General features: G+C 39.7%; 1 protein-coding gene across 1 annotated transcript in view; it reads right to left on the minus strand.

Annotated features, from left to right (window-relative positions):
* Positions 1 to 12,500, minus strand: part of kcnk9 (potassium channel, subfamily K, member 9) — a 61,562-nt gene that overhangs the window by 40,931 nt on the left and 8,131 nt on the right. The gene's annotated exons all lie outside the window — the stretch shown is intronic.

The following is a 12,500-nucleotide window of genomic DNA, read 5'->3' on the forward strand; positions in this document are numbered from 1 at the left end:
GAGAGAAGTCAGAAGAGAACGAACAGAAGGAGAGAAACGGCAAATCAAATAACTACTCTTCACAACTGAGGTGAGCAGAAACGTCTGTCAGAACATTGAACACACCATAACATGAGACAGAGGAGCTACAACAGCTTCTCTTCATCCTCCTCCTTCTTACTTTTTCCTTTTGCCTTCACTTTCTCCTCCTTCTTCACCTCCTCTTTTTTTAATCCTTCTCTTCTTTCTTCTCCTTCTATTCCTTTTTCTCTAATTCTTTCTCTTTTTTCTCTTCCTCCTCTTCTTTCTCCTTCACCCCCTACTTTTTTCTTTTTCCTCCACCTCCTCTTCCTCTCCCACTTTCTCATCCTTCTCTTCCTAATGTTCTTCCTTCTCTTTTTTCTCCCCTTCCCCTCCTATTTTATCTCCTCTCTCTTTTCCTTCTCCTCTTTCTCCTCTCCTTCTCCTCCTCCTCTTCTTTTATTTGTTCCCCTCTATCTTCCTCTTTTTCCTTACTCAGCCTCTAGTTTCTTCTCATTATTCTCCTCCTCCTCCTTTTCTTTACCTCCTTGTCTTTCTCCCCTCTTTACCTTTTCTTTCTCCTCCTTCTCCTCTTCCTCTTCTTCCTTCTCCCCTTTCTGTCTCTTAGTCTGTTGTTTTCTCCCACTTTTCTCTTTCTCCTCATCTTCCTCCTATTCTTCCTTCTTTTCTTCCCCTTCTTCTGATCTTCCTTTTCTTCCTCCTCCTCCCCTTCTTTCTCTTTTTCCTTTTCCTCCACCTTCTCCTTCTCTCTCACTTTTTCCTCCTTTGCCTCCTCCTGTTTTTTGTCTCTTCTGTTATCTCCTCCTTCTCCTCTTCCTCTTTCTCCAGCTCTGTAGTGTAACAGTCTGACCTTTGACCACAAGATTAATCTCATAATTAGTTTATTTAATTAATGTAGCTCATTTCAAAGGTTAGCACAGTGTGGAGTGCGTGAGTGTGTGTGTGTGTGTGTGCGTGCGTGTGTGCGTGCGTGCGCGTGCGTGCGTGCGTGTGTTTGTGTGCGTGTGTGTGCGTGTGTGCGTGAGTGTGCGTGAGTGTGCGCGTGTGCGTGTGTGCGTGCGTGTGTGTGTGTGTGTGTGCGTGTGTGTGTGTGCGTGGGTGTGTGTGTGTGTGTGTGTGTGTGTGTGTGTGTGTGTGCGTGCGTGTGTGTGTGTGCGTGTGTGCGTGCGTGCGTGTGTGTGCGTGGGTGTGTGTGTGTGCGTGTGTGTGCGTGGGTGTGTGTGTGGTGTTAATTAACACCATTATCCAGCAGCACACACCCTCACTCACAGGTGACGAGTCGAATCCGTCTCAATCAGGCTGCAACTGATGTGTTAACTTTTATTAAATAGCAATACAAGGAGAACAAAAGAAAAACAAAAAAGAAAACGAAAACAGAAACAAAAGTATGTTATATTTATCTGTGTAAAATTGTAAATGTCTGCAAGACAGTTTAACTGTTTTTTGTTGTTAAACCAGTGCAGCTACAAAAATATGTTGCTAAGGAAGTAAAGAAAGAGAAAGAAAGAAAGAAAGAAAGAAAGAAAGAAAGAAAGAAAGAAAGAAAGAAAGAAAGAAAGAAAGAAAGAATAGTATATAGTGAAGAAAGAAAGAAAGAAAGAAAGAAAGAAAGAAAGAAAGAAAGAAAGAAAGAAAGAAAGAAAGAAAGAAAGAAAGAATAGTATATAGTGAAGAAAGAAAGAAAGAAAGAAAGAAAGAAAGAAAGAAAGAAAGAAAGAAAGAAAGAAAGAAAGAATAGTATATAGTGAAGAAAGAAAGAAAGAAAGAAAGAAAGAAAGAAAGAAAGAAAGAAAGAAAGAATAGTATATAGTGAAGAAAAAAAGAAAGAAAGAAAGAAAGAAAGAAAGAAAGAAAGAAAGAAAGAAAGAAAGAAAGAAAGAAAGAAAAAAAGAAAGAAAGAAAAAGATAAGAAAAATAATGAAGTGATAAAGTAAGCAAGATTGTAAAATAAAGGCAGGCAGGATGATAGAAAAAATAAGAAAGAAAGAAAGAAAGAAAGAAAGAAAGAAAGAAAGAAAGAAAGAAAGAAAGAGAGAAAGAAAGAAAGAAAGAAAGAAAGAAAGAAAGAAAGAAAGAAAGAATAGTATATAGTGAAGAAAAAAAGAAAGAAAGAAAGAAAGAAAGAAAGAAAGAAAGAAAGAAAGAAAGAAAGAAAGAAAGAAAAAAAGAAAGAAAGAAAGAAAAAGATAAGAAAAATAATGAAGTGATAAAGTAAGCAAGATTGTAAAATAAAGGCAGGCAGGATGATAGAAAAAATAAGAAAGAAAGAAAGAAAGAAAGAAAGAAAGAAAGAAAGAAAGAAAGAAAGAAAGAAAGAAAGAGAGAAAGAAAGAAAGAAAGAAAGAAAGAAAGAAAGAAAGAAAGAAAGAAAGAAAGAAAGAATTTCAAATATTCTACAATTATATAAAAAAAAAATAAAACTCAATGTGAAAATGAGAAAAAATTGTAAACAAAAAAAAATTTTTGCAAAAAAAACAGTCGTATTTGCAAGAAAGCTTTAATACATGGACCACGGCTGGATTTTTTTAAAGGGACATTAGCATCAAGAACAAGCAGGAAATGGTTTACGGATCACTGTGGATTTGCTGAACTGTGGATTTCCAGCATGGACTTCAGAATTTATAGGATCTGGAGAGATTCTGAATTGAGGAATGAGGTGTTTTTTCCATAAAAGAAGAATTTCTTACATTTTTTGAACAAAGGATGAAAAAGTTCAACAATAAAGGCAAATTTTCCTACTTACAGAAGCCATTATTTTTGGAAGCCACTGTAAAAACCAGTGAAAACCTATAAAAGTGTGATTTCAGGGCGTATGATGATTATCATGACTTATGCTCAGTGTTTCTCTCCGTAGCCTCGTAGCCTTCACCCCAAACCTGCTCATTACCACCATGTTTTATAAAGAACGTGTCACTGTGGTGTCTGAGTCACGCTGATACGTCCACCTCGTCTCCTCAACCCCATCTGAATCATAAACCTTCTCCATCTTCTCTCTCACTTACAGAGAGACAGGAGAGAAACAGAGCGAGAGAGAGACAGAAATAGAGAATAAGACTGATGGGCAGAGAGTGAGACAGATAGAAAGAAACAATACCTTTAATAGGAAAAGGGAGTGAGAGAGCATGAGAAACAGAGGGTGGGAGAGACAAATGTTGAAAGAGAGTAATAGAGATAGAGAGAGAAGGTGAGACAGATATAAAGCGAGTGTGAGAGGGTGAGACAGACAGAGAAAGAAATTAAGAGACAGATATGAAACCAGAGTGAGAGAAAGTGAGACAGATAGGAGAATTGAATGAGAGAAAATAAGACAGATAGGACGAGAGTAAAAGGGAGGGAGAAAGATAGAAGTAGAGGGTGAAATGGAGTGGGACATGGGAGAAGAGAGCGAAACACAGGAGATGAGAGTGAGTAAGAGTGAGAAAGATATAAGAAAAGATTGAGAGATAGTGAGACGGGTGGGAGCAGAGAGTGAGAGGGAGTGAGACAGATAGAAGAAGAGAGTAAGAGAGGGAGTGGGACACGGGAGAAAAGAGTGAAACACAGGACAAGATAGTGAAAGAGAGTGTGATAGATAGGAGAAAAGATTGAGAGCTAGTGAAAGGGGATGGGAGAAGAGAGTGAGAGGGAGTGAGAAAGACAGAAGATAAGATTGAAAGAGAGAGAGAGTGGGGCATGGGAGAAGAGAGTAAAACACAGGCTACGAGAGTGAGTGAGACTGAGAAAGACAGGAGAAGAGAGTGAGAGAGAGAGACAGATTGGAGAAAAAAGTAAAAGGTAGTGAGAGATGGGAGAAAAGAGTGAGATAGAGGGAGACTGATAGAAGGGAGAGTGAGACAGATGGGAAAAGAGACTAAGACCAAGTGAGACAGATAGGAGAAGAAAGTGAGACAGATAGGAGAAGAAAGTGAGACAGATAGGAGAAGAAAGTGAGACAGATAAGAGGGAAGTAGAAAACTGTCAGTTTTGCACTTCACTTTCATACTCCAGTTGAGACACAGATGATATCTATGCTCTCACTCTGACAAAGTGCATACAGCTCCCAGAGGTGTGATTCTGCTCTTCAGAGCACACACACACACACACACACACACACACACACACACACACACACACACACACACACACATACACACAATCTCTTCCCGTCTGCTCAGGCCCAGACCCAATGTGGCGCGCTCACCTCATTACCAACTCAATGAATATCCTTATGCTGAATCCTGCCTAACACACACACACACACACACACACACACACACACACACACACACACACACACACACACACACACAGCTTCCCAAATCCACTGCTGTTCTTCCCTTATTTTGTATATGTACAATTTCTTACTTGTTACTGGTGTTACAGTTCTGCATTTCTAATGGTGTCACATTTCTGTTTTAATGGTGTTACAGTTTTGTGTTATGTTACTATGTTATATAACTTTGTTGATTTTTTTTGTGTTACATCATTGTGTTTCTTTTTTTTCTTTTCATATATTTTACATATTCTTTTTACATTAACATGTTACTAGTGTTACATCTCTTTACATTTTTATGTAACCGATGTTACATTTCTTTACAATTTTGTGTTATATTCCTTTATCAAATTTTTCTTTACATTATATACTACAATTCTATATTACATTTTTGTGTTACACTTATTTATATTTGTTATATTTCTATATTACATTCCTGTGTTACATTTCTGTATTACAATTCAGTTTAACTGGTGTTACATTTCTTTACATTTCTATATTACATTTCTGTATTTTTCTTTTTGTGTTGCATTTCTTGTTATATTTTCTATGTAACATTTCTGTGTTACTGGTGATACATTTCTTTATATTTCTATTTTTCATTTCTGTGTTACTTTTCTGTGTTCCTGGTGTTACACTTCTTTACATTTCTGTGTTACATTTTTGTGTTCCTGGTGTTACACTTCTTTCATTTCTGTGTTACATTTCTGTGTTCCTGGTGTTACACTTCTTTACATTTCTGTGTTACATTTCTGTGTTCCTGGTGTTCACTTCTTTCATTTCTGTGTTACATTTCTGTGTTCCTGGTGTTACACTTCTTTCATTTCTGTGTTACATTTCTGTGTTCCTGGTGTTACACTTCTTTCATTTCTGTGTTACTTTTCTGTGTTCCTAGTGTTACACTTCTTTCATTTCTGTGTTACATTTCTGTGTTCCTGGTGTTACACTTCTTTCATTTCTGTGTTACATTTCTGTGTTCCTGGTGTTACACTTCTTTCATTTCTGTGTTACATTTCTGTGTTCCTGGTGTTACACTTCTTTACATTTCTGTGTTACTTTTCTGTGTTCCTGGTGTTACACTTCTTTCATTTCTGTGTTACATTTCTGTGTTCCTGGTGTTACACTTCTTTCATTTCTGTGTTACATTTCTGTGTTCCTGGTGTTACACTTCTTTACATTTCTGTGTTACTTTTTTGTGTTCCTGGTGTTACACTTCTTTACATTTCTGTGTTACATTTCTGTGTTCCTGGTGTTACACTTCTTTCATTTCTGTGTTACATTTCTGTGTTCCAGGTGTTACACTTCTTTACATTTCTGTGTTACTTTTCTGTGTTCCTGGTGTTACACTTCTTTACATTTCTGTGTTACTTTTCTGTGTTCCTGGTGTTACACTTCTTTCATTTCTGTGTTACATTTCTGTTCCTGGTGTTACACTTCTTTCATTTCTGTGTTACATTTCTGTGTTCCTGGTGTTACACTTCTTTCATTTCTGTGTTACATTTCTGTTCCTGGTGTTACACTTCTTTACATTTCTGTGTTACATTTCTGTGTTCCTGGTGTTACACTTCTTTACATTTCTGTGTTATATTTCTGTTACTTGTGCTACATTTAAGTATTACATTTTTGTTACAAATGTTATGTTACATTTCTGTGTTATACTTGTGTAAACTTTTGTGTTACATTTTTGTGTTCCTGGTGTTACACTTCTTCACATTTCTGTTACATTTCTGTGTTACATTTCTGTGTTACTGGGGTTACATTTCTTTACATTTCTTTACATTTCTTTAAATTTCTGTTACATTTCTGTGTTACTGGTGTTACATTTCTTCACATTTCTGTGTTGCATTTCTGCTTTACTGGTGCTACATTTTTGTATTACATTTCTGTTTTACATTTAATGTTACATTTCTGTGTTACTGGTGTTACATTTCTTTACATTTCTGTGTTACTGGTGTTACATTTCTTTACATTTCTGTGTTACTGGTGTTACATTTCTTTACATTTTTGTGTTGCATTTCTGCTTCACTTATGCTACATTTCTATGTTACTGGTAAATTACTCTACATTACTGTGTTAAATTTCTGCCTTACTGTGCTACATTTTGTGTGTAATTTCTGTGTTACTGGTGTTACATTTCTTTACATTTCTGCTTTACTGGTGCTACATTTCTGTGTTACTGTTAAATGTCTTTACATTTCTGTGTTTAATCTCTGCCTTTCTGTGTAACTGGTGTCACATTTCTTTACATTTCTGTCTTACATTTCTGCTTTACTCATGCTCCATTTTTTATGACATTTCTGTTTTACATTTTATGTGTAACATTTTTGTGTTACACTTCTTTACACATTTTTGTGTCACTAGTTTTTACATTTCTGTGTTACATTTTTGCCTCACTGGTGCTACATTTCTGTGTTACTGTTTAATGTATTTACATTTCTGTGTTACTGGTGCTACATTTCCATGTTCCATTTCTGTCAAATTTCATTTCTGTCCTATCTATATATATATATATATTGAAGTTATCGTTCTATATGTTATTATTTTATATCCCATTACAGATGGTCATGACATCAGCATGCCTCATTAACTGGATCTATTCAAAAACAGGATGAAGAAATGACCAGTGAAGCAGCACTGATTTATGTCCGTGGGATTTTTAATGTAGCAGCAAAGTGAAAGTTACAACTAAATGTTTTTTTTTATTATTATCATTCAAAAATAAATGCGATAAATACTTTCAGCAATTATTCCTTAATGTCGAATATGCAGACTTTTGTTGAATATCCAGAGTAAAACACAGCGAGGAAATAAAATGTAAATTTAACAAATGAGTAAATATGTTGGGAGATAAAAAAACAAAACAAACACAAATGGAAATTACACAATAGTGTGCAAAGAAGCCTCAAAATATACGGCTAATGAGTGTTTATGCTAATGACGCTGAAGGCTGTAATTGGGAGCAGGTGTCCTGAAAACATAAACGCATGGGTTTATCATCACAGAATGTCTTTTTCCTTTTCTTATCCTTTTCTCTGATACCTACAGCTGTGCTCGCTTCCGAGAAATAAAGCATTCAATTCAATTTAATGAAAAAACAAGCAACAAATTCAGCAATTTATTTTTTCTACCAATGCCCTTTTAGCCCCAGTTACAGCTACGAGTTTCCATAAAAGCACAAATCCGACTAAAAAGCAAGAACTATCATTTCTCACATAATCACGCCAACATGTCATAGTCTCTCACTTCCACGAGCTCTAACTTATCGCTAAAGCAGCAATTTTTTTGCCTCCGGGCCTGAAGTCTGAGCCCTGCCTCGATAGCCGGGAGTAAAAATAGCCTGAGAGGACTGAACTCTGTGACCTGGAAGGAGATTTTTCTGGAACTTATTTTGGCAGTTGAGCTTGATGCGAGCCGACAGCGCAGAAAATGGACCCGTAGAGGAAAATGCGTTGCAACAGGGCCTCGCTGGGCCTGACATTTTAAATACATTTTAAATATTAAAACAGAGCGTATTTAAGAGTAGAATCTGAACATTTTGCATGGCCAAAAGTGACACCTGACCATCAGAATCAGAACTTCCCATTCTACATTTTTTTGTTCTACTAACCTGCACTCTTCTGTTAAGATGTTCCAGTAGACTTCTGGAGAATTATTCATTGAATTTATTTGCCAATTGAACATTCGAGTTTAGAAATGGCCCGAAAGCCCTGATGGCATGTTTATCGCTGCCTCCGAGTGCATCGCTTTCAGGAGAGCTACAATTACCTCGGGTTGAAAAGAATACGAAGGGACACGGGGGGAAAACACAGAGGCGGCGCATTGGTGTGCAAACAGAAAGATCGACAAAAAGGCAGAGTGAATGGACGAGAAAGAGAAACGTAGCATGCTAGCGTCTTGGGCTACACGCGACAGACACCATCAAAGGGGGTTTTTTTTGTTGTTGTTGCACTGAATAGCGTTCGGAGGATGACACCTGCACTCAGGTGCACTCGGTATTCACCCCTTTTATTACACACATATGCATCTCAATAGCAGCATGTGTGCTTTTTGTTAGCATTCATGACGTTCGTGAACACACACACACACACACACACACACACAAATATGCAGATGGTGGCATAGCCAGGCAATGATTTCACCCCTTAACATTTAATTCTATCGTCTAAGAGACAAAAAAAATGTAAAATCCAAAGCTCTTGGTTATTATGCTAATGTTGCGCAGGAAGGCCCTGTGGGTTTTCAGCGGCTCGAGCTGAGTGGCAGGATGTTAATGAGTATCTACGGTGCGGTGTTTCTGTGCGAATGCGACGGCGACGACGGCATTGCTATTCTGCAGGGAGCTGATCGCTCGCGCTGGCACTCGCTTCAGCACCGTTGTGTGTGGCGAGAGCTAAAAATAGAAAGCAGAGAAAAAAAAAACAGTTCATCAGCGGGGCACGCATTCGGCCGCCGAGGCACGATCGGACTTTATTCAAGTTAAAGCGAATATCTGAACAGATTCTATTTTACTCCGTTTTTAGAATTTTGGACGTTTTATTACTTTTTTTTTTGCAGTGGAAGACAAAGAGACATTTATTAACTCAGATGTCTGTAAGTGTGTATGCGGAATCGTTAGCACGCAGTGTTCCTGAACTCAGCCACTAAGTAATGCTGACTCAGTTTACTGGAAAGTAGCTAAAAAGTAACTGGAGTCTACTGTGATGATGTCAGACTCATTTGCACATTTAGGGAATCATAATGTATGCTTTTCTGTCAGCCGTATAAAGTGAAAAAAATTAAGCAATTAAGCAATGCCCGCTTCACCACACCTTCTAAAGCAATGCCCGCTTTACCACACCATCTGTAGCAAGGCCCGCTTCACCACACCTTCTAAAGCAAGGCCCACTTCACTACACCATCAGACGGAAGGCCCGCTTCATCACTATGCCTGGAACACAATCTACCTCATCGCACTGTCTGCAACAAGGCCCACTTTACCATGCCTTCTGCAACATGGCCTGCTTCAATACTTTGCCTGCATCACAGTCTGCTTCACCTCTCTGCCTGCAACAAAGTCTGCTTCACCTCTCTGTCTGCAACACAGTCTGCTTCACCTCTCTGTCTGCAACACAGTCTGCTTCACCTCTCTGTCTGCAACACAGTCTGCTTCACCTCTCTGTCTGCAACACAGTCTGCTTCATCACTCTGCCTGCAACACAGTCTGCTTCACCTCTCTGCCTGCAACACAGTCTGCTTCACCTCTCTGTCTGCAACACAGTCTGCTTCACCTCTCTGTCTGCAACACAGTCTGCTTCACCTCTCTGCCTGCAACACAGTCTGCTTCATCACTCTGCCTGCAACACAGTCTGCTTCACCTCTCTGTCTGCAACACAGTCTGCTTCACCTCTCTGTCTGCAACACAGTCTGCTTCACCTCTCTGTCTGCAACACAGTCTGCTTCACCTCTCTGTCTGCAACACAGTCTGCTTCACCTCTCTGTCTGCAACACAGTCTGCTTTACCTCTCTGCCTGAAACACAGTCTGCTTCACCTCTCTGTCTGCAACACAGTCTGCTTCACCTCTCTGTCTGCAACACAGTCTGCTTCACCTCTCTGTCTGCAACACAGTCTGCTTCACCTCTCTGTCTGCAACACAGTCTGCTTCACCTCTCTGTCTGCAACACAGTCTGCTTCACCTCTCTGCCTGAAACACAGTCTGCTCATCACTCTGCCTGAAACACAGCATGCTTTGCCACTCCCTCTGCAACACAGCCCGCTTCCTCACTCATTCTGCAACATGGCCCACTTTCTCACTCTGTCTGTAAAACTGACTCCAACTGACTCCTCACTCCATTTTCATCCTAACCTGCTTTATCACTCCATCTGAAACACAGCCTGGGTAATCACTCCCACTGCAACACTTCCTCCTTTATTACTCTATCTGAAATATGGCCCACTTCATCACTTCATCTGCAACAAGGCCTGCTTCACCACACCATCTAACACACAGTCCGCTTCACAACTCTATCTAACACATGGCCATATTCAACACATCACCTGAAGCATGGCTTGCTTCAGCAGTCCATCTGAGACTCACCCCGCTTCACCGCTCCGTCTGAACTGCAGCCCGCTTCACCACTTTATTTATCTCTTTCTTATGGGCCTGCTTCACACTTCACTCACGTCCACACATCACACACTGATATTATCACCTCTAAATGGAGGCTAGCCAAATGTAAGAGCAGTGAGAGCAGGGGATTGTGGGTATGAGACACCAGCCGCCGTCAGGGAGCTGGAAACATTCAGAGTAATTAATCAGGGATGAGTGAGAAAGCAGCATCGGCTCCTCACTGCAATCTGCTTCATCGCAACTTAGTGCCGCACACATGACTACATTACACAGAGTATCCACAGAAACCAAGCCAGGAAAAGATACAGCACAACAATACACACACACACACATCGACCCAATATCATGTTTTATTTCCCTTCTACAGTCACATTTCCTGAAGAATTCACACCGGCTTGCAGGTGAACAAACTGGGAGAAAGTGAGAAAGAAAGAAAGAAAGAAAGAAAGAAAGAAAGAAAGAAAGAAAGAAAGAAAGAAAGAAAGAAAGAAAGAAAGAAAACTCTGTACTGTGTCTCTGTGCTGTGTCTCTGTGTTGAGTCTCTGTGCTGAATGTGTCTCTGTACTATGTCTCTGTGCTGATTGTGTCTCTGTGCTGAGTGTGTGTGTGTGTGTGTGTGTGTGTGTGTGTGTGTGTGTGTGTGTGTGTGTGTGTGTGTGTGAATGTATCACTGTGTGAATATGTATCAGTGTATAGCAATGTGTGAGTGTATTACAGTGTACAAGTGTGTAGCTGTGTGTGTGTGTGTGTGTGTGTGTGTGTGTGTGTGTGTGTGTGTGTGTGTGTGTGTGTGTGTGTGAGTGTATCAATGTTTGAGAATATGTATCAGTGTATAGCAATGTGTGAGTGTATTACAGTGTACAAGTCTGTGTGTGTGTGTGTGTGTGTGTGTGTGTGTGTGTGTGTGTGTGTGTGTGTGTGTGTGTGTGTGTGTGAGTGTATCAATGTTTGAGAATATGTATCAGTGTATAGCAATGTGTGAGTGTATTACAGTGTACAAGTGTGTAGCTGTGTGTGTGTGTGTGTGTGTGTGTGTGTGTGTGTGTGTGTGTGTGTGTGTGTGTGTGTGTGTGTGTGTGTGTGAGTGTATCAATGTTTGAGAATATGTATCAGTGTATAGCAATGTGTGAGTGTATTACAGTGTACAAGTGTGTGTGTGTGTGTGTGTGTGTGTGTGTGTGTGTGTGTGTGTGTGTGTGTGTGTGTGTGTGTGAATGTATCACTGTGTGAATATGTATCAGTGTATAGCAATGTGTGAGTGTATTACAGTGTACAAGTGTGTAGCTGTGTGTGTGTGTGTGTGTGTGTGTGTGTGTGTGTGTGTGTGTGTGTGTGTGTGTGTGTGTGTGTGTGTGTGTGTGTGTGTGTGTGAGTGTATCAATGTTTGAGAATATGTATCAGTGTATAGCAATGTGTGAGTGTATTACAGTGTACAAGTGTGTAGCTGTGTGTGTGTGTGTGTGTGTGTGTGTGTGTGTGTGTGTGTGTGTGTGTGTGTGTGTGTGTGTGGTGTGTGTGTGTGTGTGTGAATGTATCACTGTGTGAATATGTATCAGTGTATAGCAATGTGTGAGTGTATTACAGTGTACAAGTGTGTAGCTGTGTGTGTGTGTGTGTGTGTGTGTGTGTGTGTGTGTGTGTGTGTGTGTGTGTGTGTGTGTGTGTGAGTGTATCAATGTTTGAGAATATGTATCAGTGTATAGCAATGTGTGAGTGTATTACAGTGTACAAGTCTGTGTGTGTGTGTGTGTGTGTGTGTGTGTGTGTGTGTGTGTGTGTGTGTGTGTGTGTGTGTGTGAGTGTATCAATGTTTGAGAATATGTATCAGTGTATAGCAATGTGTGAGTGTATTACAGTGTACAAGTGTGTAGCTGTGTGTGTGTGTGTGTGTGTGTGTGTGTGTGTGTGTGTGTGTGTGTGTGTGTGTGTGTGTGTGAGTGTATCAATGTTTGAGAATATGTATCAGTGTATAGCAATGTGTGAGTGTATTACAGTGTACAAGTGTGTGTGTGTGTGTGTGTGTGTGTGTGTGAATGTATCACTGTGTGAATGTATCAGTGTATAGCAATGTGTGAGTGTATTACAGTGTACAAGTGTGTAGCTGTGTGTGTGTGTGTGTG

The sequence above is a fragment of the Silurus aristotelis genome (assembly GCF_946808225.1).
Source record: "Silurus aristotelis genome assembly, chromosome: 7".
NCBI classification, from domain to species: domain Eukaryota; kingdom Metazoa; phylum Chordata; class Actinopteri; order Siluriformes; family Siluridae; genus Silurus; species Silurus aristotelis.